General features: G+C 50.8%; 1 protein-coding gene and 1 long non-coding RNA gene across 9 annotated transcripts in view; one reads left to right on the forward strand and one right to left on the reverse strand.

The window, feature by feature from the left end:
- Positions 1 to 1,582: 1,582 nt before the first annotated feature.
- Positions 1,583 to 7,722, reverse strand: LOC112812386 (uncharacterized). Of its 2 annotated transcripts, XR_012381294.1 has the most exons (5): positions 7,545 to 7,722; positions 7,013 to 7,255; positions 6,323 to 6,420; positions 5,690 to 5,992; positions 1,583 to 1,785 (listed from the first exon to the last, which is right to left on the reverse strand). It is a non-coding gene; the product is annotated as an uncharacterized lncRNA (long non-coding RNA). The 2 variants fall into 2 exon arrangements; XR_003205258.2 differs by having other exon boundaries at positions 5,690 to 6,420.
- The window catches only part of DLGAP3 (DLG associated protein 3), a 63,958-nt gene continuing 41,408 nt past the window's right edge, over positions 4,580 to 27,129 (forward strand). For 2 of the 7 annotated variants that reach the window (XM_025856672.2, XM_025856673.2), the window contains exons 1-2: positions 4,580 to 4,731; positions 26,107 to 26,189. The gene's annotated coding sequence lies outside the window, so the exon portion shown is untranslated. Of the gene's footprint in view, positions 4,732 to 8,328; positions 8,425 to 8,659; positions 8,771 to 14,865; positions 14,888 to 26,106; positions 26,194 to 27,129 lie in introns of those variants that run through there. The other 5 variants (XM_073902943.1, XM_073902945.1, XM_073902944.1 and 2 more) reach the window with 5 other exon arrangements.

Consider the following 27,129-nt stretch of genomic DNA (forward strand, 5'->3'; position numbering starts at 1 on the left):
ATGTGTTTCACCAAACTTAGAAATATCAGATCATTCCAACCTTACATAAACTTTTTCAGAGAGAAGAAAAAAAGATAATACCCTTCCAACTCATAGTATAAAACTTAGCTACCAAATAACTTAGATACCAAATCCTAATTACAAAAAATGAAAAAAAAATCAGGCTTGTTTTATTCATTAACATAGATGCAACAATCCAAAACAAATATTAGCTGATCAAATCCAATGATATATGTACAATGAATCATAAAATTCCTTGAGTAAGTTGAGTTTACTTCAGGAAAGAAAATTGAAATATTAGGAAAATCTCTAAATGTAATTGATCACAACAGATTACAGGAGAAAAACCATATGGTCATGTCAACAGATGCAGAAAAAGCCCTTGATAAAATTCAATATACATTTAATTAAAATTTTAGTAAATTAGAACTAAAACTGAACTTCCTTTACTTCATTGAGAGGTCTCCCAAAACTCTACAATAAATACCATCCTAAAGAAATACATCCTAAAGAATGTTAGAGAATTAAAATTACAAACAAGACAAACACACCATTACCACTTCTTTCTAACATTGTGCTTTAGGACCTGGCCAGCACAATAAGAAAAGGAAAATAAGCCAAAGGCAACAGGATTATTTTCTCTAAATATATCAAACATAGTTATTTTATATTCCATGTCTCATAGTTTTGAGTTATTTGCAGATGTCTTTCTGCTATTTGTTGTTTTAGCTGGTTCTTGTTCCTGATGTCATGCTTCCTTGTGTGTTTGGTGATATTTGATTGTGTTCATTCATTTCCTTTGGAACTTTATCTGTGGAATTTATTTGAACCTGAGATTTATATCGGCTTCTGCCAGGCACCTGGGGCACTACCAGTTTAGGACCATTTTATACTAAATTCTTGGTTTGAGGTTTTTCAGATCTTCTGGATCTGATTGCATATGGTGTAAAGTCTAAGTTGTAGTTATGGAGTCTTAGGAGGTGATTCTTCTTTCCTGTATTTATTGCTATTGCCGAGGTTTAAAACAGTAATTTTCTGAGGCGCCTGGGTGACTCAGTTGTTTAAATGTAGGACTCTTTATTTTGGCTCAGGTCATGATCTCAGGGTTGTAAGATAGAGCCCTGCATCAGGCTCCCTGCTCAGTGGGGAGACTGCTTGAGATTCTATCTCTCCCTCTACCCCTTCCCCTGCTCGTTCTCTCTCTCTCTCTCAAATAAATAAATAAATAAAACCTGGAAAAAAAAACCCAATAGTAATTTTCTTGCAATTTCCTGGGTGTGGGGATGGGGCAAGTTTTTTATAGTTCACCTGTACCTTGGAGTAGAAAGAGCCCTTTGGGATTCTAAATTAATGCAAGGGAGCGTTTGCCCAACTTGGAAAGACCCTGCCTGTGCTTTATCTTCTTTCCCATATATACCCTGAGAGACCATGAACACTGAAGTTCAATTTCATCTGTTAGCAAGTACCCCTATATCACTTATTTATTGCCACAAAAGTATGGCATAACATACCATTAAAAAATTCAGTGGCTTAAATTAATAAGCATTTATTATTGCGCAAGAGTCCTCAAATTCATGGGATGGTTCTCATTCAGCTGGTCTCACTTAAGTGTCTGCATTCAGTTACAGTTAGGTATATACCTCTGTTGCTCTTGGCTGGGCCTTCTCATGTTGAGGGTCAACTGGTTATACCTGATCAAGAGATGGTTGTTTTGATGCTCTTGGCTGGGAAAGCATGGCTCTCTTGCAGGCTTATACTAGTCCAGGCTTATACTCATAGTAGAGGCTAGAGTTCAAGAGAAAGAGTAGAAGTATGCAAACTCTAAATCTTAGGCTTAGAACTGGTGCACTATGACATTCTCCCCATTCTACTGGCCAAAGCAGTCAGCACAAGTCAGATTCAAAGTGTGGGAAAATAGAATCCATCTCTTGATGCAGGGAGTTTCAAAGTTATATGGCAAAGGACATGGATTCAGGGAGAGGTGAATTGGTGCCATTTTTGTAGTCAATGTATCGCAGCCCCCAAGACTAAAGTTGGCTTCAGTGTTCTGCATACTTCTCTGATTACGCCTTCACTTGGATTTTGGTTGGGGTGTTTTTTATTTTCTTGCCAGCTCATTGATGCATTTAAGAAGATTAAAAAAATTTTTAATCTATCATTTTTTAACACTTAATCACGTTTTCGGTGGGAGGATCAACTAAGCACCTAGTCTGCCATACTGCTTGAATGACAGACAGTTTGATGAGTTCTTGTCTCTGCACCTATGTGGTTCTCTACCCTAATTCTCTTTCCCAACTTGAAAATCCCCAAATGCCTCCTTTATGCTTCTTTACTTCTTTGACCGCCCCTCTTCACAGAGGCAGAGCTGACTGTTGCCTCTACACTCAAAGTATTTTGTGCCCATCTCTATTAAGGCATGGAATTTCTAACACAGCAATCATAATTTGTGAAGCTCAGGGCCCCTTGTTAAGAAATTATTAAGAATTTCAAGACAGTGACAGCAGAGCATTAAACCAAGGGTGGGGCCTTTTTAAGTAGGGGGCTCTGTGTGACTGCACAGCTCACACTCCTACAAAGCTGGCTCTGAGAGTAAATTATTGGTTTACATCTCCATCTCCTTTATACATCACTGGATGGCTGTGAAAGAACACTGCCCAGGGTAAGCCTGTCTGATTCTTCTTAATCAGTAAATGGTTGTTGAATTAACAAATGAAAACTACACCATGTTCTCAATTCTAAAACATATCAACCCTTGGACAACAGCTTTAAGAGAAAAGTAAAAGCTGAAAAGCTGAAAAGAGAAAAGAAAACCATATTAAATGTCCCTATCCATTGTAAGAGGTGTTCCATTTTCAGAATAGTTAACAAACTGTACATCTTGGAACTCAGAAAATGTGGTGTCCTACATGATGGCTGTTCTGACACTTCACGGAAAGCAAAATGGTTCTTTCAGTTCTAAAGCGGGTTCCTGGGACCAAGTTTCTATTTTATTTTCAGCCGTATCTGTTCTTGGCCAGTCCCCGGGCTAGAAATGATCTGTAACCTTAGCTCATGATTGAAAATTCTTGATGGAACCAGTCTTGTGGGGGCAAGATAGGTAACCATTCTGCGGCCCCCCACCCCCAGATTTCTAGGTTTCCTTGCGGAAGGGCTTCCCAAACTCCTTTATGTCATTTATGGCATGTGGCATCTTTAAACATTTCTCTGGAGAAGGGGGAAAGGGCTTAGTTCCCAGCTTTAACTCTTTTGGGCCTGTGACTTCTACGTTCCCTGCCTCAGTTTCCCCCTTTATACAAGGAAGAGAGCCAGCAACCCCAAAGGGGTACAGAGAAAAGGGAGTTGTTGGGTGAATGTTGAATCATAATTACTTCAAAGGTCTGTTCCTGGAGAGGAGGACAGTTGGTCTCCCAAGGCTCCCAAGCCCTCACTTCACCATCCCAAAGCTTTTAAGACCAGAAACGGTGGAGGAAGAAAGAGGGCTTTGAGGATGCACACTCTTCTCCACCCCAACTTTCAGTGCCTGAGGCAGTGTTCCTTCACACCCACCCTGGAAAATCAGAATCCAGGACCGGCCCCTCCCCCCCCAGTTTCAGCCCCTCCCCCTGCGGCTTCCCCAGTGCGCGCCCCCCCCCCCCATTACAGCATCGCTTTGGGCGCCAAGACGGATTCCAGCCAGGAACTGCTGCAGTCAGCGCTCCTCCGCCTCTCCTGGCTCCTGCAGCCTTGTGTCCTGGCTCTGCAGCCTCCGGCTTGTGCTTCGGACAGTCCCCTTTCCCTTCCCCACCCCGCCCCCGCCATGGCACAACCCCTGGCTCAGGGCCTAGAGGTGGGCGGGCACAGTGGGTACGGGAGGGGGCCCCAGCAAAGTCGGCAGGTATAGCGGGGTTCTCCCTCCACACTGGGAATGCCTGGGCTGTGCGGACTGTGGGTGGGGGACTCCGGTCTGTGGCTCGGAGGCCGGGCACAGCGCCCCACCCTGGCAGGGGCTGGGGCAGAGAAAGGGGGCTCCTTGAACCCAGGCCAGGAGCCGAAGTCGGGTAGCTGACCGGGAAAACCCGAAGAGTCTCCTAAGGGGCTTTGTATGGGGGGCTGTGTGTGACATTCAGGGTGTGACTGTGCCTCGGTGGGCGCGAGACCGTGCCCGTGAGGCTGTGCGACTGTCTCCTCAACCGCCCGCCTCTGGGCTTGGGTCCCTGCGCCCAGGTCCGTCGGTGCGTGGTCGTGACACCGTGTGCCTGTTCCTGGGTCTGGCGGACACGGACCCGGTGGTCCCCGGGGAGGGGAGCTGGTTCGCACCCCGGAGCTGGGCCTCCCCAGCGCTGTCGCTCAGCCGGGCGGGCGCTCCTCCGAGACCCCGGCGGCCGTCTGCCGGCTGCGACCTCGGCCCTCCCGGGTCCGGTGCGGGGGCAGGGAGCTCGGTCCCCCTCCCTCTCCCGGGCTCCGGGCTCGGCAGCCCTGCGCGGGGGCGGGGGCGGGGGCGGAGCGCGCGGGCGGGATCCCCCCGCCTCCCCTTCCTGGTCCCCGGGAAATCCAGCCTCCGTGGCTTGGCCGCCTCCCGCTCCCGCGCCCGCTGCCGCTCGGCGCTCGCTCGGGGCTCCGCAGCCGGCGCGGCCCCTCCGCTGGGGGCTCCGCAGTGCTGGGCCCCGTCCCTGCCCGCCCGCCCGCCGCCGCAGCGCCCCCGGCCCGGGCCGCCGGCACCATGTAACCCGGCCGGAGCCCGAGCCGGGCCAGGTAAGCCGCGGGGAGGGGTGGGGACGGGGCCGCGTTCGCGGCGCCCTCTGCAGCGCCCCCCAGCCTCGGCCTGGCTGCGGCCCCGGCGCCGCCCACGCCCCGGGCTCCCGTGGCCTCGGCTCCCGGCCCCGGGGTGGGGGGGGGAGGGCTGGGCCTCCGCCGCCGCCCCCGCCCCCGCCCCGGCCTGGCGGCCGCGGGCCTGACCCAGAGCACCGGCGGGGGCACCACGCGGAGCCGGACCGGCTCTCCCGGGTAGAGCCGCGGGGGCCCGCCAGCTCCGGCCCGGTGCTGGCCGGGGCTGGAGGCTCGGTTTTGGGAGGGATTAGCCAGTCGGGTTTTGGGGGGGGAAGTGATGGTGCTGGGGAGATCCGGGGAGAAGTTTCCTTTGCAGGTGTGTGAGTGTGAGTGCGTGTCACTGTGCCTGTGATGAGTGTATGAATGTGTCACCGTGTGGGTCTGTGGGTGATTGTGTATGCCAGTGAGTGTGTGCAGTGTGTGCGTGTGTCATTGTGGGTGAGAGTGTGTGCGTGTCAGTGGGTGTATGCAGTGTGAGTGTGGAGTATGTTACTGTGTATGTATCTGTAGACATGTGTGTGAATGAGTGTGTGTTGTCACCGTGTGTGCCTGTGTATGTCTCTGTGAGTGTGTGTGTGAATAGGATGTGTGTGTGTCAGTGTGACTGTGTCTGTGAGTGGTTCCAGGTATCTGTGGCCTCTGTGTGTGTGTGTGTGTGTTGGCTGTGTGAGAATGTATCTGAGCAGGGTTCACTCTGAATCACTGACACCTAGGCTTTGTCCCTCCTTCCCCCCAGGGGGTTCCTGGCCGTGGTCTGGAGGCAAGGGATGGGGAGATCAGACTTTTCTGAGGTCAGATCATCCCTCCTCCCCTGTGACTCCTCACCCCCAACTCAGGCAAGAGCTGCATTGTACTCCCTACCTTGATCCTCACCTTCACCTACCTCAGGGGCTATCCTCTGTGAGGTTACTCATGTCCTTCCTGCCTGCTGGGGCCCCTGGTGGTAGTAGGGCCAGGGGTGAGCTGGAGTGTGTGTGCTGCTTCTTGGAGCCTAGGAACTTGTGTCATCCCAGTAATGTTCACCAAGGGCCCTTTAGTCCAGGAGCTGAGGAGGCCAGGTGGAAGCTTCTGTCCTGTTGTTAGTCATCAGAGCAGGTGGCTGTCTCCGGGACTTCCAAGTCCTAAGTTTCCAAGTTCTGGGTCATTTGTTCAGTCCCTTGGCTCCAGATGGGTCTGTGCTAAAGCTCTTTGAAGTAATAATAGTAAGAAAACAATGCCCTTGTATCTGTCCAGGGCTTTTGAAAAATACTCCACCCTCAATTCCTTCTTCTTATCCCCCCAGTAGCTTCAGGGAGCAAGCAGGCCAGGTTAAGCCATATGAAATTGCCAGTATTCAACTGTTTTTGGTTTTTACCTACAAAACCAGCAACTTCACGTAGTTCAACTTAATATAATGCCAATTTACAGATGAGGATGCTGAGGCTTGAGAAGTGAATTGCATTTCTCATGAAAGACTCCAACCCAGGTCTTTGGGTGAATCAAAGAGTTGGGCTGGGCCAAGGTTAAAGAGTGGTACCTCCTGGTGTGTTCTGTCTGACCCTGGGGGCACTGATCTCCATCTCCACCCAGCATTTCCTGAGTTCTGGGGCTACTTCTGCACCCAGCTGCCAGGGCCTAAAAGGGAGAGAGGGGGAGAAGAGAGGAGGGAGGGAAGGGAGAGAGGCTTCGTGAGTTGGCAGTGAATCAGGGTCTAAAAAGGGAGCTGGGAGGGCTAGGGTGGCAGGTGTTTCTAAAAGGAACATGAACATAGGATGAACAGCCTCAGATACAAACTCTGCAGCCCCCACCCCCACTGCCCCACTGATCTAGCAGGCAGTGCCCACTGCATTTTATGCCAGGGGGCTCACGTCCAAGGAGTGAGCTTGTATATAGGAGAGGAACCTTAGAATTGACTTGGTCTAACCTCTTAATTATAAAGTGAGGACACTGAAGCCCAGAGAAGGGAGGGGACTTGCCCAAGGTCACACAGCAAACTTGTGTGTTCCTGGCTAGTCTTAGCCCAGGAACTTTCCAACTCTCCCTGTTATTCTCCATTCCTGGAACTCCCCCCCACCCCAATCCATGCCCATCAGAGCTGAGAAGAGGGGATTTGAGGAGAAGAATCAAAGGCCCAATAAGCCTAAGGCTGTAGATCCTTTAACCTGGGACCCTTTTTAAAAGAGAGAACTAGATGTTATTGGGGGTAGGAATTCATAACCATACCCACCACCGAGTAGGCCATGGGCTTGTCTTGATTCCTGCTGGTGAGGGGCTGGAGCTGCTGAAGGCCAGACTCCCAGACTTTCTTCTGTGGCAGTGCCTGCTTTCAGCTGCTGCCTGGCACCTCACATCATCTCTCTCCAGCTGATGTTGGGGCTTGAGCTGGCTGAGCTCCATTTTCCTTCATCCCACCCAGTTTCTGATGCATTTTGCCTCTAGCTGGCCTGACAATTCCTTATTTCATGGGTTCCTGTTGGGTAGAGAAACTTCTGGGGATTTTCTGGTTTTGGAAGGGTCTGTAGTACCATTAACCCTTTCTAATTAAACTTCCAGAAGTCTAGGGTAAATGATAACTGTCCCCATTTTACAGATGGGAAGACTGAAATTCAAAGAGGGGCCTTCTATTTGTTTTTTTTTTTTTTTGTCTTAATCTACTAAGATCAGTAGAAGATGTTCTTGGAGTGAGGGGAGAAAGGAGGCAAATGGCAACAGCACCTTTTGTCCAGAGGGGCTTCTACAGACCCCTTCTACTGTCTTACCAATTCCATGGTCAGGAAACCTTTCCAGAGTTTGATTTTATTCCCACTTGGTGGATTCAATGTTTTGTCTCAGTGGGAGTTGGAAGAACAGATGTGTACCCTCCTCTATACAAGCATTATGTCTTGATTCCTTCTTTACCCACCTGCCCCTCCCCACCCCAGTCTGAAGACTGCTGGCTCAGTGGGCCTCCTGCTGTCTGGGGAGTCTGAGTTTGAGTTGAGGTGAAGCAGTGGCACCATCGTTATGGTAACAAGCTGCCAGCTCATTGTTGCTAATAACTTGTCAAGTCCCTGGGCTCAGATGCAGCATGCCTTCCCACCAGCCCTTCTCCCCATGTCACAGAAAGAAAAAGTGAGGCTGTGAGGGAGGGGCTGACGAATAAGGGTGTCTGGGGAAGTGGATGGCCTTGTCCTTGGGTTGCAGCTAGAGAGCTAGGGGTAGGTCTCTTGGGGGCTGATTTGCACATTTGATTACATAAGTTTGTGTATGATTGCATGGGCTGTTACATGTGAATACACCCAAAACATACTTGTATAGACCTGTACATGCTAGCTGACATGTTCATGCGCTTTTACACAGCAACCCACATGTAAACATGCTTCCAAGCACCAGAACATGATTGCGCATGAATACTGCCTCTACCATCTGCACATAAGGCACCCAAGAAATCTGGGTTTGTGGGGGTGTCCAGGTGTGTGGGTGGGGATCTGATCTTTTTCTGAAGCAGCTTCAAAGTGTCTTGTTAACAAAGGGACAGAATGGTACCAGGGTTCCTTCCTCCTTCCAGCCAGGAGCTCAGAATGGGAGTGGGCTGGGAGTGATGTGGGGGCTCAAGCTCCTAGCTCCTGAAGGCCCTGCTTCTATGTCCTTCGGGTTCAGGTATCCCCTGCCCCCCATCACTCTCCGTTCTTTCTCATCCTCTCTTCTTCCTATGTGTAAATATTAAAGGGCTGAGCCTGCAGGGCTGATGTAGACATGGGGAGGGAATGAAATTGAAAAGGATTCCCTTGCCCCCATCCTGACACCCCCACGCTCCAGTCCCCCGCTCCTGCCTCCTCCCCTTTCCCTTCTCCCCTCCCCTCAATCAGTGCTTCCACATGTCTCTCCTCCCCCCAGTCCAGATGGGAGCTGGCTCCTTCAGAAAGGGGGCTCAGATCAGGGTGTGGGGAGCCACCTCTCTCTGCCTCCCCCCACCACATCTGCCTACAGGGCTGGGAGCCCCCACGTGAGTATTTCTCTTATCTTTGGGGTGGTGGTTAAGAAGGAAAAGTGGTTTTTAGAACCAGCTGTGAGTGGCGTTGAGAGGCTCTGGGCTGAAAGGAGGTGGGTGGGGTCCTCTCTCTAGGCTCCCTCAGGGAAGCCTCGTGTCTGGGTTTCTTTTCTCTCCTTGGACACAGAGGGAAGGGAGCAACACCAGGTGTTCCCGGTGGATGGGAGCGAGCGTGGGATGGGCAGGGGAGAGGGGCTTCTGTTCTAAAGAGCACCGGTGTGTGGTGAGGTAAATCTTTCTGGCATCCTGGGTTTCTGGCCGTCGTGCCCGGAGAGTGGCTGGGAGCTGTCCCGAGTGCTGAACGGGACTCGGCAGGGATTTGCTCCTTCGGAACTGTCTTGGGTCTTGAATGGGGCTGCTTTGGAACCCGATGACGGAAATGTGACTAGGCAGTGCCGAGGGCTCACTAGAAAAATTCTCCCAGATGACCCATTTAACAAGGACGGAGTCCCTGGATGGAAAGATAGATTCTGGGATCCTCCTTCTGGCTTTAGGCCTCACAGTTAGTTATTAGTGGTATTTGAAAAAAAGAACTCTTTTCCTGTTTCAGTTCCCTCTCCCCTTTCCCAAATCACCTTTCTGTTAGTGTGGGGATAGGAATGGAGGATGATATTGTGGCTGTAAGTTCTCTTCTCCTGGATAGTTTTTAGTGCAACAAGATTGGGGGTATGGACACCAGCTTTTCTCCTACTGGGTCCCACAAGTTCAGGCTCAAGGCAGTTCTGGATTAGGACAGCTTAGGTTTTGCTAGTTAGGCCTGGGGTAGATAGGGCTCAGGAGTTCAGGACAATTTGAGTGACTAGGTGGCACCCCTCTGCCCAGCATATTTTGGAATTGAGGACAGGGGACAGTGAAATATTCCGAAAGCCTGTCTCATTCTCTGCCCACCCCAACCACAGCTTAGAGCAGCATTTGGGAGAGACTTTTATTGGGGAGGAAGATTTCCAAGCAAAGGATTCAAGGAGTGGGTGGGGTTGTTCAATGCCGTGGAGCAGAAAAGGAAGAGGCTACTGGAGACAGGGCAATGGGAAAAGAGGAAGATCCGGGGAAGAGAAAAACCCTTCAAATTAGGGGATAGGGTCTAGGTTTTAATCTTCAGCTTCCTTGGAAATCTTTTCCCCACCAACCTAGCATCATCTCAATTTTCTGGATTCTTGTGCTTTGTCTTTGTAACTCTGAAGGGAATTGAGCAAGGAGTTATTTCTCCAGGTCCCTTCCCTTGTCATCCCAGGGGGATGAGAGCCAAATGTCAGGACATGCAGATGAGACTGTGGGGAACAACAAGCAGGAAGGGTTGATGGCAGCTTCACCTTCTATCCCCAAGAGCACAATCAAATATTCAAATGGGATCCTTCTTGAGAGGAGAGCAGAGAGGGTTTCCAAATGATGCTGGGCAAAAATTGGGTGTGGCAGGGAGTTCAAGAAAAGGGGGAAGTATCTAGGGACCCCAAACTGAGCCAGTTCATTCTTTCCCAGATGTGACTTTTAGTTAATAAGGAGCCCATCACCCGTCATGTTTTTAATGTAACTCATCAAGATGATTCTTCTCTTCTCTAGCTACTTGGGAGGAGCTGAGTTTTCCTATGCTGTGGGTGCTGGGAGGTGGTGGGTGTGGGTGTGGGTGCCTGTTTGGGGAGGGGAGGTGTTTGTGCTCCACTCAGCTCCCTTGGTTACATAACAGCTTTGATAAGATTTTACTTTGGAGCTGCAGCTACTGCTTGAAGCAGTCACCCCTCCACCCCCACATGGAATACTGGATGTCCACCCCCCTCTCCCTGGCCCCTTGGAGAGTCCGGCTATTCATGATCCAATGTTCCAGCAGCCACTTTCCTGCTGGGAGTTGTCTTCAGTTCCCCTCCCTGCTCCCTACCCAGCTCCTGTTTTTTAAATACTTGCTTCTTTTGTTATCTTGAGCCAAGGTCACCACCGTTACATTTTCAAGCCTTAAGGTCTGGCCTCTCTTTGGCAGGGTCCTTGGGCTGGGATGGAAGGGGTTCACTGGACATCATGAAGTTGCCCTCTAGGGAAGAAGAGCAGCATCCCAGGAGGTTTGAGGGCCCAGAGATAATCTTCTGACTGTTCCCTCCTGTGCCCCAATAACTGTTTTGGAGTCTGGGAGCAGTGGACTATACACAGAGGTACTGGGAGGAAAAACTCTGGTCTTGATATTTTCTTTTTATTTCCCCTTTTTGAATTAAAAACTTGTATATGTACATGGGGGTGGGGGTGGGGGCTGCCTCTTGGGTGGGGAAAAAGTGCACCCATTCCAAGGTGCCCTTGCTTCGTTGCAACTGATCCCCCAGGTTGTCTGAGGAAATATTGGTTACTACAGGCATGGGACAAGGGCATAACAGACCATTTTTAGAATGACTTTTTTTTTTCCCTGAGAGTGGGTAGGAATGGGGTGTGTCCAGGAGTGGGGGATATCCTATTGATAGTAGGAGCAACTTTCCAAATGGAGAAGTGGGAGACTGGCAGGGAAGAGAGCAAGTGCAAACTTGTGATGTCCCTTGGAGAGAATATGGACTCCTGGCTTTGTGCGCAGGACAGAAACCAGGGGAGGGGCTGGATAGCTCCGCTATTCTGGTGCACATGCATGTGTATTGCTGCCTGTGAGTGGGTCTGTGACTGCGCGTATGTACACACATATGCATGAGCATGCTGTATGAATGTGTCAAACACATTTATGATTTTGTGTAGAAGTGTAGACACGTATATGTAGGTGTACGTATGTATACCTTTATGTGTGCATCCATGTATATATGTGATTTTGAAGGCAATGACTTAATTAAACCCGTGTGTGTGTGTGTGTGTGTGTTGGGGTGCTCACCCAACAATGCATATATGAGAGTGTAAGTTTGCTTGTGAGCATGTGTGTGGGGACACATATGTGCACACATGAATTAATAGCATGTGAATATATCTACATAAGCTGGGTCATATGAATAAATGTGACAGAGAGAAAGAACGAGAGAGAGAGAGATTCTGACTGAACACTGGGGCTGTCCAAAAGTTGTTTTCCCACACACTTGAATTTGATCCCCCCTGATGCCTGTGGCTCTTCTCCAGAAAGCAGCCTCCTGGGGTGTCTCAAATTCTCATGTCACAGGGACCCAACTGTTCCTTACTACCATCCATATGATGGGGATTTGCAGAGGAGAAACCTATACAGGCCTTGGAGACAGCTGAGTGAGGGAGCCCAACCCAAGGCTGATCGGATGCTATGGTGCTCAGGAGTGTATGTGGGAAGAGGGTATGGGAGCTTAAACACTAACATGACGACAGACATTTTAAGAATCCAGCAGAACGAGGGGGGCTTAGAGCGTGAAGGGAGCAGGGATATTAGAGAGGGCCAAGTGTGTGTATGAGCTTCACATTTGTGGGGCATGTGGCAATATGTGTGTGTGTTACCTGTCTATGCTTTCATATGCTTATCTTGACATAAGTGCACTTTCTAACATGTACACACATGAACGAATCTACAGGAATGTGTAGATCAACACAAGGATTTGTCAACACGTACATGCATGCTAACAAACATACACATGAACAGAGTGTGCAGAAATATGTGGGCATCTGCTAACACTGGCCCGATTGCAACTGGTGAGCACATACATGTGCACCTCACTCACCCACTTACATGTTAACAACAGCCTGCAAATAGTCCCTTTTCCACCACCTGCACCTCATCCAATGCATCCATTCATTCAGCCAATGTTTATTTTATGCCTGTGATCTGCTACATTCCGTGCTGGACACTGGGGGATGGTCCTCCTCCTCAGGTAACTTATAATCTAGAGAAGGTGAAAGACCTGAAACCAAGTAAGGAGAGCGTTAAGGAAGGTGGGAGGACGTAAGCGGTCACTGGGGTGGTGGAGACCTATAGAGACGTTGGTCAGTTCTGGAGTGGGGAAGGGAGGGGTTTGGTGAAGGAGCCATAGGAGAGGAGGCCTTTGAGCGACAACTTGAAGTTGTAACAAGTGTTCCCCAGGTGGACAACTGTAGGAAAAGGTGTTTCAGTGACAAGAAATGTCCCAGATGGTCTCCTTACTCCCACCATTGCCAGGCCCTCCTCCATAGATTCTCCCCTGCAAAAGCAGCCTGACTAAGATGAGGTCATGCATTTCCAATGGCTTTTCATCTCAGAGTGAAATCCATAATGCTTAGTGGGGCCTCAGTGACATAAGTGCCATGTGTAAAATGGCTTCCGGTGACCTCCCTGATCTCAGGTGCCACCCCTACAAGGGCTTCCTTTTGGTTCCCCAAAGATGGCAAGCACAGGCCAACCTCAAGGCCATTGTACTAATTTTTCCCTCAGCTTCATAGGTTTGTCCCCCAGATACCCATGTGATTTGCTCTCTCACTTTATTCATCTTTGCTCAAAAGTCACTTTTGTTTTGGAGAGGCCTCACCCACAGTCTACCTTAGATACCCCCTTGTCTTCCTGTCCCCTCAGCCCACTCCATTGTTAAATATATGTGAGCCGAGCCCAAGGCTGATCAGATACTGTGGTGCTCAGGGGTGTATGTAGGGAATATACATCTTATACCGTCTAACATACATTCTGTACTAGAAAATGAACTTCTTCAGAATGAGAGCTTCATCCGCTGTGTTTGCTACTCTACCTGCTGTGTCCAGAGGAGTGCGTGGCTTTAGTAGGTGTTCAATACATATTTTTTGAATAAACACAATTTAGGTAGATCACGTTGGCAGCCAGTGAGAATAGATGGGGTTGGACCAAGATGCGAGACAGGGAGATCAGTTAGAAACCCACCGAAATAGCTTTGGTGAGAACTTAGGATGAGGGTCGCTTCGATGTTGAACACTGGCAGTGGAGGTGGAGAAAAGGAGATAGAATGCGTGCACTCTCATGCACACATGTGCACACCTATGACTTTAGCCACTCAGATCTATTGTCTTAGCTGGAGAAGGCTAAGGAAGAAAGTAAAAATGTCTTTATGTGTGTATGCAGTGCGTATGTCATGAACACCCATGGCAAGCTGGACACCCTCCAGCTAACCTTGGCTGACCATTCTCCCTTCCTTTTGGGTCTTGGCACCGCCACCACGCATACGCCCACCCCTGCCAGCCAGGTTGCAGAGGGCTGCCGTGTCGGGGTCCCTCTGGCTCCATTGGGTCAGTCATACGGGGCTCCTGCCTTCGGGAACAACGTCCTGAACAGTGGGAGGGGTATTAGGAGGTCAGAGCCACGGAGACTTAGAACTGGGACAGAGGCATGCAGACCCCGAAAGGAGTGCTCAGAGCCGTTGAGCTGAGGCCCAGTCCAGACTTCCTGAGGCCCGATGTGGAGGGAGGGCAGCCTCCTCAGACAGCATTTTCCCTCCTCTCTTCCTCTCCCTGCTCCATTCTGGGTCCTCTCTCTTGGGGTGGGTGCCTTGGCCAAGTATGGGCTCAGGAGTGAGTGGTCCCCCCAGGCTGTGATGTGAATTCAGGTATGTGGGGGTACCCAGGGAAAAGGGACCCGATTTCCAGAGGACAGGCCGGGGGCTTGGGGGTAAGGGAGGAATCTCTCTTGAGAGTCTCAACTTTGGCCGTTATCCTTTCTCCCAAGAGACACGGGGACTCGCGTTCGTGTAGCACCGTGAGGGACTGAGGTTACACCTCAGGCGGGGCCAATCGGCGGCCCGCGGGAAGGGACAGAGACTTGGGGCGCGGGGAAAGCTGGGAGGAGGGCCGGCTGAGAAAGGGAAGAAGTGGGAGTGGTGGGTCAGCCCCGCCCCGTGCCGCTCCCGGACCTAGGGTAGGGGCTGTTAAGGCCTGAAATCCTTTGAGGGTTCCTCCCCCAGACCTCCAAGCTTGCGTCCGCGTAGCCTCATCCCCCAGAGGCCAGGGCTCGAGCCCCTCGCAGGTTCTAGGTGTCTGGGGGCCTTCTGCCCATCTCCCCTCCATCTGGACGAGGGGCGGGGGCGCTGCCGCCGCTCCCCTCCCACCTGGGCTCGGAGCTTGGGGGTTGGGCCGAAGCTGCCGCCAGAGCCGCCCACCTGCCCGCGGTGTCATGGCAACGACTCTGCCCACGTGGACGAAGAGGAAAGGGAGAAGAGAGGAGAGGAGGTATCACGACAGACGTGAGGATGGGAGGAGGCTCCTCAGGGTCCTGCGTGCTGGAGCCCCCACCCTGCCAGTGGTCCGGTCCTAGCTGCTTTCACCCCAGAGCCCCCAGGGCAGGGTGGGGCTTGAGCTCCAGGCCTGGCCTCAGAGTGCGCATGCCTTTGGGTGTCCTGAGTAACGCTGATGACCTTGGCCTCTTGTGCTGGGGGCCTCCCCGGGCAGCGTCCTGGGGGAGATGGGGCTGTGGCATGTGCAGATCTCTTCTCTCCCCACCCTGCAAGTCCGGGATGGTGCCTGGGGCTGAGGGGATGAGAGCCCGACCTACTTCTCCATTTTCTCACTATTTTTCAAAAGGAAAATGACCCACTTTTCAGCCAATGGGACTGGGGCCCGCTCCCAGGCTGATTTCCCTGAGCCCCCCTGCCCAGGCCTCTGCCCCATCCTCAGCCTATTAGTCACGTGCTGGACCCACTTCCTGAGGGAAGCAGGTGCACCTGTGTGGAGGGGTCCTTCCCTGCCATCTGCACCAGGCTGGGGAGGGGCCTGCTCTGAGTGAGGCAGGGGTGTGCCAGGGCCTTACGGATCCTACGTCGGCTCCACTTCGGTCGGAGCCCATTGGCAGCCACAGTCCTGGGCAGTTTGAGTGTCCTGTCTGCCATCTCCATACACTCCCAGGATGCATCCTTGGAGGGGCAGGAAGGCTCTGGGGAGGGTTGGAGGAAGACCGCTCTGTATTAGTGGATGGTGGTATGCTCTCTTCTCAAGCATGGACAGGGAGAGCTTGTGGCCCTTGAGAACCATGTCTGTCTGTCTCCCTGCCTGCTAGAGCTCCTCCCAGAGAACATTCCTAGAGGGTTCTGTCTATGCCTTTCTTCCCAAGCCCCTCCCCCCTCTAGGATATTGGTCTGGGCCTCAGAGTCCCCTCCCTCCCTCAGCTATATTGGCCTGGGCTGGCTTGGGGGGTGATTAGGGATTTAATTATTTAGTTTCTCCAGCTCAATAGATTAATTCCATCCATCACAGGCAGGCTGAGTCTTCTCCCCGTGTCAGGGCTGCCTGACCAACCCCAGAGGGAGGGAGCATCATTGCTCACCTGGGCCTAGTACGGGATCTGGGAACAATGGATAAAGTTCTTGTTGGGGGAGGATTTGGTGTATGACATTGAGCAGATGTGGGTGCCTGAGTGGTGTGAAATGAACATGTATATTTGTTGTATGGGGATAAACACGTGAATGAACATGTATGTGAGGTTTGTATCTGTGCAGCTTCTGTGTGTATAAGCATCAACGTCCGTTGGATAAAGATGCAGAGGTGTGTGAACTCTTGTGGGAACAAGTTCATGTGTATCTGTGCACATTATGTGACGATGACTATATATATGACATGCCACGTGAGTTGTGTTGGATGATCTGCATGGCTTTGTAATCTGACTTTGGATGAGCACATATGTTAAACTGTGAATAAGCAGCATGTGCCTGTGTGCGAGGGAGGGATGGCAGGGATGGAGGTTTTCTGAGGCTGAGTGATGAGTCAGGGCACACCGGGGGTCCACTTGGTGGCTTCATCAAACCACTCTGGTCAGAGAGACATGCTACTTTTGACCTGCTGGGGCTTGGTCTCTCCGTGGGTGAGAATGTTGGGCCTGGACTCAGACCAGATTCCCATCCCTCTTCCACCACCTCGGTGATCTTGGGCAATTTTCTTTGCATTTCTAAGCCTCAATTCCTCATCTGTAAAATGGAAGTAAAAATGGTAGCTCCTGCAGAGGAGAGTTTGCGAGGGCGCCATGAAGAAGTGTAATGAAAGCGCTTGATACCATGGCTTTTTAGTTGTAGGCATTCAAAGAGCTGTGCCTTGGACTCCAGAGTTGAAAGGCAGCACGGCTTGTCTGTCTGAAATGTGTTCGGTGCTTGAGTCCATTCTATAGCATCCTCCAAAGCAGCCCTCCAATCTCTGCTTGCATGCCTCACTAGGCAAGACACGCCCAGTTCTTCAGGGAGCCCACCACCCTGGAGCAGCTCTGCCTGTTGGGGCGTTCTGGTCCAGCCGCACGCAGTCATTTCCCTCCTGCCTTCTTGTTTCTCCTCTGCTCCCTGTGCCCCAGCTGAGGGGTACTCCTTCTTGATGGCTCAATCACGGATCCTGAACTTACTGAGCACCTACTGTATGCCAGGTCTTGTCCATGCTGAGACAGATCAGATGGATCGGTTTTCAAGGAGCTCAGGGTCTGCAAACAAAATTTACCCTACTGTGTTGAAGTATGGGACCTAAGAGGAGGTCGTGACTGCTTTGTCCTGGGATTGATGGGGGGACCACTCATAGGTAAGTTTTCTTGGAAGAACACCTCAGAGGGCAAAGCTGGGAGGACAGGCCTTCCATACAGAAGGCTCTCCTCTTCCCATGCTGTCTCCCTCTGTGGTCCTGGCTCCTGCTAAGCCCAGAAATCTAGAGAGGACAGCAGAGGCTAAGACAACCTGGAGGCTGGATCAGGCAGAGCTGAGGAGTGGGAGGTGTTACCCTGTGAACCTGGCAGTCTGCCAACCAACCAGCCTTCATGGGGCCGTGTGGGGCCTAGCCCTGTGTGTGACTCCCCTGCAGGAGAGGTCCAGAGGAGGAGCCAGGCCCTGATGCAGGCAGCCACCATCTAAGCTCACACAGATTGCTTATAAGACAGTGTGCTAACCTGGGAGGCAGACCTAAACTCTGGACTCCATTAGACAGCTGGGCCAGAGGGTAGGAAAGGCCAGGGGCCTGGCCAGGCTGAGAAGCTGCTGCCCAGTGGACCCTTGCCATGGCCTTGGGATCCTACCTGTTGTTCTTTGATGGTTCTGGTAGGATGAAGTCTGGAGGCCAGAGCAGAGGCAGCAGCCCAAATTTCATCAAACACATACAAATAACAGAAGGCACTCGGGTGCTAAAGCCCAGAGAAGCCAACATATGGAAACATATGTGTCCATTGCTTTGGACAGATCAGCTTATTTTCTCATTGCCACAACCTTAGGAGGTAGGTATTATCCCTATTTTACAGATTAGCAAATGGAGACTCAAACAGATAAACAAGTTTTTCAGGGTCATGCAGGTAGGCTACAATATAATAGCTGGAGGCAGAAGACTGTCTTTCCAGTACCCAGCAATAAGGTCACTGGGCTTTTCCTTCCACATCCCAGCTGGAAGGGATTCCACCATCCCTGGCTGCAGGGATTGGTGGGGCCTGCAAATCAAGGGCCTCTAGTTGTCTCAGGTGCCACCACCTTTGGCCACCAGGGCTGCTCTGCTATCTTCAGCATTCTCAAGGTGCGGGGGGTTCTCAGAAGGAGCTCAGGCAAACAAAGTCCCGGATGAAACATGGAACAAATGAGTTTTCAGAGCACCCATTTTTGGTCCAAACCCAAGTCAGGCATGGCTACAGCCTCTGCCCAAGGCCATTTGAGAAACCCTCGTAGAGACCCTGCTTCCAGACCTCACACATTTTTGTGGTCCTCCCCCCTCTATTGTTAATAGCATCGATGGACATTTTACCTGCATTATCTTAATTTTGGGGGACATCATGGTGAGAAAGGAACCATTCTTGTTCCCATGTGGAAGTTGAGGAAGCTGAACTCAGGAGAGATGAAGGGCCCCCTTAAGCCCCACGTCTAGTAAGTGGTGGACTTGGGGCATGAACCCAAATAGTTTAACTCAAGACCCACATTCTCTCTCACTAGCTGCTCCTGACGAGGGTCCTATAGGAGTCTGGTCCTGGGAGTCCTGCCTTGCAGCAGTGGGCAGGGATGACTGCCCCCAAGAAGGCTTCTGGAGACCTTCAAGAGGGAGAACATGGACATGACAAGGCAGAAGAGCCTGAGAATTGGTTCACTTGGCAGAAAGGGAAGAGCAGGCCAAAAGCAGTTGGCCATGGCTGCAATTAGGGAGCATGAGGTGGGGATGGGGATCAGGCTGAATTGTGTCTCACAGGGCCTTTGGCAGCCCCCTGGAGAAGGAGGAGGAAGCCTGAACTTTGCTTCTGGTGTCTCTTGGCTCTATGGCCCCAGCTGGGAGAGGAGCTGGGGCCCAGAGCATCCGATTGAAGGGACCTACTCGGGGCTGGCTGGTAGACCCTAGACCCTGAGCTTCCCTCCCCAGAGTCTCATTCTTCTCTGCAGGGTGGGGGGAGAGTCATTTCCCCCACTCGTTCTTCCCATTTCCCCCAAACGGCTTCCTTGAACTGTGCAAAGGGGCACATCTGGAGAGACCCAGATGCAGCTGGAAAAGAACCATCTGCGTCTGCCCAATTGAGAAGGGCTAGATAAGTACAAAGAGCAGGCTGGGTTTGGAGGCTGGGTTTCTGATACCAAATCCTTCAGGGGCTCTCTAAAGCCTTTAGAGGGAAAGGAGTAGAGGTCCTTTCTGCGGGCTGTTGGGCACAGGAGAAGAGTGGATGAGGGTGGCAAGGGAAGACTTTCACTCACGCAAATAGATATATATTTTTTAAAGATTTATTTATTTACTTTAGAGAGAGAGTGTGCATGAATGGGGGGAGGGGCAGAGGGAGAGAGAGAATCCCAAGCAGACTCCCTGCTGAGTGCGAAGCCTGACACGGGGCTTGATCCTTGGACCCTGAGATCAGGACCTGAGCCAAAATCAAGAGTCGGCCACTTAACTGACTAAGCCACCCTGGTGCCCCCAAATAGATATTTTTTGAGCACCTATTAATGCCAGGCATTGTTCGAGACACTCAGAATACTGCAGCACATGAGACAGACATAGTCCATGTCCTGCTGGGGCTTATGTTCTACTATCAGAAGACATACTATAAACATGTAATAAAGAAAATAATTTCAAAGAGCAATAAGTGCTATGAAGACAATGAAACAGGGTGATGTGGAGCGTACCTGGGGGATGGGGTTCAACTTTAGTTAGCGAGTGGTCAGGGAAGGCCTCTCTGAGCTGAGACCTGAAAGATGAGGCAGAGGAAGCCATGGGAATATCTGGGGCAGAGCGTTCCAGCAGAGAGAACATCAAGTGCAAAGCCCCCTGAGGTGGGATTTTCAAAGAGATTATAGGTAGTGTGGGTTATTCACAGACTGAGCACTGTCCAATGGGTCAGGAGATGGATTTAGACTTGGCTCTGCCTAAATGTCTCGAGTGTTTTGGAGCAGTAAGCCCGTTTTCTGTAAAATTCCTACCCTAAGCCCCCAAGGAAGAGTTGATTAAATAAAGTAATAAAGGTGAATGAAACAGACCCTGAGCCTCCCTCCTTCTATTCTTTTCCTCCTGCCTTCTCCATTTTCTGAGGAAGTAGGGGTTTTTCTCTGGGGTCCTAAGGGCAGGGGCTGGGCACAAGACATACTGAGTCTTCAGCAACAGGGCTGGTGGTGGGGTTGAGAGAGGCCAGGGACAAGGGCACCAGCCCAGCTACAAGAGATCCTGCCAGAGGCAGCTGGGCCAAGCCAGTGTGGAATGGTTCAAGGGGGCTCAGGCAAAACTGGATGCAGGAAGAGGCAGGCAGCCGGGGGAGGAACGCCCACCCCTGTGTAGAGGACAGTGGGCTACCGGTCCTTGGCTTTGTGTTAAGGCTTCCCAGTAGCTAGCCCTTTTATAGTGGATGTGCAGCCCCCACCACAAATGCTGCTGTCAGGACCGGGGGTGGGGGAGGACTGGACAGGGAAACCAAGGCAGAGTCCTGGCCATTCTGGTTGACACATGGAAAGGGGATGGGTGGGCAAAGCCTGAAACTTTGGGGTTCCAAGAGCGCACGTGGCCCACCCACAGGCTTGTAGGAGGCCAGGCCTGCAGCAGCAAAATGAGTTCCAGACCTCACTTGCTACAAGTTCTGCTGTGTTGGAAGTGGTATGGGGATGATCCCATAGGTTCCCGTGTGAGGGGACTAAATGGGGCTGATCCCCAGCAAGAGAGCAACTGTACCCCTTCGCTGCCATCTGGGCCGCTGTGTCCAGCTTGTAGCTTTCCCAGACAGCTCCATGGGGAAGGCATGAATTGGTTAATATTTGATTTTTGGAATCTTTATCTTTGCTTTGCCTACCGCATCGCTTTGTGTCGGCCTCTGAGACATTGGCCGTTGCCAAACACTCCTGGTTCCCTGGTGCCTAGGCGTGGACAGTCTTGACTAAGACCTGCCGCCTTTTCCCCAGCAGAATACCTTTGGTCTTATATGGTTGTCCAGGGGAGATTAAGTGACCCACACAAGGGTCACACTGTAAACCAATGGAGGAAGTTAAAAAAAAAAAAAAGAAAGAAAAAAGAAAAAGAAAGGAAAACAGATAATGAGAGCTCCTTTTATTAAGCATTCACCACGTGCCAGGTACAGTTCTAAGGGCTTTATATGCTTTACCTTGTTAACCATCACATTGTTGTTAATCCCTTTCTGATGGCTCTAATATCATCGCCATTTTACAGATGGGAAAATAGGCTAAGAGAGGCGAATTGGCTGCCCAAGTACACGGAGCTAGCGAGTGAGTGGAAAGGGACTTGAACCCAGAGAGCCTGACCACAGAGTCTGCACCGGTAACTGCTTCGATCCAGGGAGTTTGTGAGTTGCCTGGGTCTCAAGAAAGGAAAAGCACCTGAGTTGGCTGGGCAGGGCTCTGTGCGAGAGAAGAGGAAAAAACTCTGACTTGATCCTCTGCAGCCCTTTTCCTTCCTCCCTGTTCCATTCTTTTTCTGGAAGGTAATTGCTTGGGGCAGTGACAACCTCCTGGCGAATTACACAGCTGGTTTCCCAGTGAGATTTGTAACAACAACCCCGCCAGCCTGGCAGCCCCCAGCAAGTTCCGGTTTAAGAAACTAATTGCTGGATTGTGTAGTTGGTGCTAAATTGGGTAATTTCTTGGTGACGGCATGCGTGCCAGTTCTTCCATTCCCAGATAGATTTGAGCTGCATCAGAGAATTTGTCATACACGGCACCCTCCCAGACTCCTCCACTCCCCACTTCCCAGCTAGCGCAGGCAATTGCAAAAGAGGCTGCTTCCCTGGGCCCAGAGTTTCACCATCTGGGCGGCCCTCTCTGCCCTGGGATGGTAGATAGATGCCTTGGTGCAGGAAAATGGGGAAAATAGCCCCAGCCCCCAGAGTTGTCGTAGGGCTTTAGGGAGCTTCCTTTATTCGGTACTTATCTGACCTTGGACTTGGTACAGACTCAGCACTTACTGCACAGGGGAAAAGGCGAAACCACACTCTGGTTAGCTCTGGAGGTTTTGTTTGTTTGTTTTCCTTTTCTTTTTTGAACAAACTCACTGGCATTACTGTGTTTACTTCAGAATGGCGGTTTAGTAAGGTTGGCTTCTCTGGGCTAGCAACATAGGTCAGAGGAAAGCTAAAGCATTGGGGTGAGGCAGCCCTGGGTGCGACCTCGGGCTTTGCCACCAACTCTGGGACCTGGGCTTCTGTCAGCCTCAGTTTCTTTTTCTGTAAAATGGAAGTGGGGGATAGTATCTATCCCTTGGAATAGTTGTGGGAGTTATATAAGATGGCATAAGTGAAGGGCTTACATTCACCCAACAAACACCTGCCCTGGGGGAGCCTGGGTGGCTCAGTTGGTTAAGCGACTGCCTTCGGCTCAGGTCATGATCCTGGAGTCCCGGGATCGAGTCCCGCATCGGGCTCCCTGCTTGGCGGGGAGTCTGCTTCTCCCTCTGACCCTCTTCCCTCTCGTGCTCTCTATCTCTCATTCTCTCTCTCTCAAATAAAAAAAAAAAAAAAAATCTTTAAAAAAAAAAAAAAAAAACCAAACACCTGCCCTGTGCCAAGCATCATTCTAGGGGTTGGGGTAATGCGGTAAGATGGACAGAAATTCCTGCACTTCCATGGAGCTTACATTCTGGTGGGAGAGGCAGACAATCTCCAAATCTCGCCAATTGAAAATGGTAACGGGTATAAGAGCTATACAGGTACCTAGTGCCTTGAGAGCAAACAGCAGGGAGATCTGACCTAGTCAGGGAGGCCAGAGAAAGCTGCCCTGAGGAAGCAACAACGGGGCTGAGATCTGAAGGGTGTGTAGGAGTTAACAAGGCGGAGGTGGGCGGGCAAAGCTTTCTGGACAGGGGGAACAGGTCCCTGATGGGAGGGATCGTGGGACTGCAAAAAGACTGGCCTGTTTGGAGCAGAGGAAGCAAGGGGGAACACGTCGTGAGAGGATTGTTGGAAACGTAGGAAGGGCCGGACCCTGCAGGCCTTGGTGGACAGGTTATGGTGTTTTATCTTAAGAACATCAATAAGCCATTGATGAGTTTTAAACAGAGAAGTGACATGATCAGATTTCTGTTTCCAAGTGGCCATTGGGATTGGAAGCCGGGTAGGGAAGGAAGCAGGGAGACCAGTTAGGAGCTTTTGCAGATGCTCAGGTAGGAGATGGTGTTCTGAGTTAATTGAATTAGTTAGCAGTGCTCTCTACTTACAAATACAGGAAATCTGGCTCACAATGGTTTAAGTAGAGAGGAGTTTATTCCTTACCACATTTAGGGCCGGAGGAAGGCAACTGCTTCTGTTGGTTCCAGGGCTCAATGATTCCAGGACCAGCGTTTCTGTGATTCTCTAGGTCTTTCTCTCCTGTTGGCAAGGTAGTTACCTTAGCTCCAGGCGTCATGGTTGTATTCAAGCCTAGAAGAAAGCGGGGGAAGGATGGCACTAGCAGGCTCCACCCCTTTCATCATGAAGGCAAACTACTTCCCGGAAACTGTCAGATTTTTATGCATATATCATTAGCCAAAAGTGAATCATGTGGCCTCCAGTTATGGGGCGGGGGGGCGCTGGGAAAGGGGAAAGAAGGTTGAGAGTGAGTTTTAGCTAGTCAGTCAACAATGATTTGGTGGATATGGAAATAAGTGGGCAGATCTATTTTTAGGAAGCAAAATCCATAGGACTTGGTGATGGATGGAATTATGAGTCCCCTCCTAGCTCGTTTTGGCTTCCGATCACTTAGTAATAGGGTGGCAGCAGGAGAATGTGGTGGTAAGCCATACTATATAGGAGGAAGACTATACAATTCAATCTACATCAATGAAATCTTTTCTTTAGGAAATCCATAAATTGGGTATCTCCTTCCCTCGATAATTTGTATTTGATTACAGTTTAGTATTTGGACAGTGGGGATTTTGGAAATCCAAAATAAAGGCTTCACAGGAGGGATTATATTGTGTAATTTTTAGAGTTTATAAAATGGCTTCATATATATTTTATCGTTTAATATTAAGATCCTGGGAGATAGATGAGCAGGCATCACTAGGTCACCTGTCTAGTGTCACACACCTTCTGGTTTCAGAACTTGTGCTTTTTGCACTGGACAGTGCTGCCCTATAGGACATGGGTAAGGGAGGTGGGGGTAGCTCGTTTGGAGAGGAGCAATTACAGGGGCCTGTCTCCCTTGAGACTAGAGCTGGAAGAACATGGATTGATGCTAAAGAGACTGAAGTTTGATAAGCTCTTGATGGAGGCTCAGAGGCTTGGCAGCAGCCCCTGTGCAGGGCGGGGCTGCGGAGTGGGGCGGGGGGCCGGGGGGGGGAGAGCCTGGGAATGTCCACCATTGGGAAGCTCCGAGTGAGACTCCAGGTTGATGTGACCACAGACAAAGCAAATGAGATGGTCTGGGCTTTGGCCAAAGTGGACTTCTGTGCTGTGGGTCTTAAACATGGGTCCTGCCTAGGGCAAGAGGAGGAGGACCATGATGTGGACAAAGGACCAGGCTATCAAAATTTCTCTCCAAAGCAGGGAGATGCTTCCAAGAGCTTTTCCAACAGCTGCTTGTGAGGCCCTCTTGGTCTGAAGTCACCTCTGCTCTTCCGGAGAAGGGAAGTGGGGAAGAACTGTTGTCTAAAGCCAAGCTGTGAGGTCACCCCCGGCTCCCTGCAGGCAAGATAACCAACAGCTTCTTCAGTCCAGGCCACAGGGTGGGCCAGGGACTGGGCGTGTCTCACCCTCTGCTCTATGGAAGATTTCCAGGAGACTCCACAATTCCCTTCATTGTCTCACATCCCTCAGGGTCAGGAAGTTCTTCCTGATGTCTGACTGTGTCTCTTCCACTACTATTAATCATGCCTGCAAAGCTAGCTCTTCTTCCTGACATCCCTGTGTCTAATAATGGCATCATTAGTCTTCCAGTCACGGCTGCTGCAAACTTCAGAGTCGTCTTCCTTCATGACTCTCTCTCTCCCCCACCTCGTCCCAGTATTTGCCGAACCCTAAATGTCTGCTGGAACTCTCACAGCCCACCCCCTAAGAAGTCCTTATTTGCCCACCTCTTCTGCCTTTGTGCTTCCTGTTTCCTTCTCCGGGAATTCTCTCTCCCCCACCACTTTGTCTTTGGAATACATGGCCATCTTGCTTCACAACACGAATGCATTCTTCTCTGGGAAGTCCTCCTCAATTTCCCTCTTTTGGGTCTGGTCTTGTTTTCATCTGAACTAGTGTAATGTTTTGGTACCCCTTTCTAGTCCAGTCATTTATTCATCTACTTGGGGAACATTTATTGAGGGCCTGCTCTGGACAAAGCCCTGAGTTAGGTGTTGGAGATTCAGAGATAATTAGGATACGGTTCCTACCCTGCAGAAGACCACATTCTAGTTGGGGAGACAGAAACTGAAACAGACAATTTCAGTGCAGTGTTATGGTTTCTTTCATGGAGGAACCAAGGGTGTTATGAAAGCCCAATAGAGAGACATAACCCAAAATAAGAGTACAGAAAGTCTTTGAGGGTAGGTGGGGCTTCATCTAAGTAAGTGTTAGCCAGGGGAGAGAGTTGAGGTGAGTAGATGTTGAAGGAGATTCTAGGAGGAGGGTACAGCTTGTGCAAAAATACTGGGACCTAAAATAACCCTGTCGTGTAGGACAGGGTTAGAGTATAAGCCTCTCGATGACAGAGACCACACTTAAATCACCTCTATACACTTCTCACTCGGTCTTGCTTATGGTAGCTGCTCAACAAATTTTGTGGAATGGAATCGTATTTGAGGGCAATGAAAACAAAATTGCAGTGGCTCAGCACCACGGACAGATCACACAGACACCTGCAGTTGGAGGTAGTCCAACCTGTAAGCTCATTTGCATGTATTTGCATAATGAAGCCAACTTCATTTCCCTGGGGGTCCAAAGGCTCTGCATCATGGGGGATCCAATCAGTCCTGGTTTGGGGGGTTGGGAAGGGAAACTGTCAAGGCCAGACACTGGTCCTCTGAGGACTCTGGGACAATCTCTTTCTCCTTTTGCTCACTACCCTTTTCTTTTCCATCAGGAGCCAGTGATCCTGAGCCTTCTGAAGTTAGGATTCTGTCTGGTGGTGGGGATCCTGACACCGAGGATGGGAAACCCCGGATGGTGAGTGGTAGGAATCTGGGAGATGGGGAGTAGATTGAGGTTCTGAAATCAGAATAACTTGGGTTATTCTGGAAGCAGCCTGAAACAGTGGGTATGGAGAGGTTGTGGTTGGGGAGGAAGGAAGGCTGGGTCTCGGAGGTGCTGCTGTCTGGAGTCTTTGAGGCTGTCATCCCTTCCTAGTCAGCAGATGGCCCAGGAGCCTGGTCTGGGATGAGGGAGGGCACCGTCTGCCAGCTCCTCAGAGCTGTCCCTCCTGCTGACACCCCCTCCTGCTGTAGCTCCTGTCCTGGCAGCTCTGGAGTCCTGATCGGAGGCAGTTCTTGCTGAGAGCTGACCTCTCTGTCTTGTAGCCTTGGCAAGCCTGGGATGGGGGCCAGGGGCACTGGTTCCAGTGCTTTCTCTCCATCACCTCCCTGCTCTGCCAGCCCACTGTTCCTGGGAGGAACTCCTGAGTTCCAATCCCAGTGTAGGGTTTATTTATTTTTTTCATTTTTAATTTTTTTAAAAGATTTTTTTATTTATTTATGTATTTGAGAGAGAGAGAAACAGCACGAGAGGGGAGAGGGTCAGAGGGAGAAGCAGGCTCCCCGCCGAGCCGGGAGCCCGATGCGGGACCCGATCCCGGGACTCCAGGATCATGACCTGAGCCGAAGGCAGCCGCTTAACCAGCTGAGCCACCCAGGCGCCCTCATTTTTAATTTTTTTTTAAAGATTTTATTTATTTATTTGGCAGACAAAGAGATATAGCGAAAGAGGGAACACAAGCAGGGGGAGCAGGAGAGGGAGAGGGAGAAGCAGGCTTCCCGATGAGCAGGGAGCCCAATGCGGGGCTTGACCCCAGGACCCTGGGATCCTGACCTGAGCCGAGGGCAGACGCTTAACAACTCAGCCACCCAGGCGCCCCGCAGTGTAGGATTTAGGTGCTGCCTTGGACAGCCAG

This window comes from Callorhinus ursinus, unplaced genomic scaffold, assembly GCF_003265705.2.
Source record: "Callorhinus ursinus isolate GAN/ISIS: 27379988/994484 unplaced genomic scaffold, GSC_fseal_2.0 scaffold18, whole genome shotgun sequence".
Classification (NCBI taxonomy): domain Eukaryota; kingdom Metazoa; phylum Chordata; class Mammalia; order Carnivora; family Otariidae; genus Callorhinus; species Callorhinus ursinus.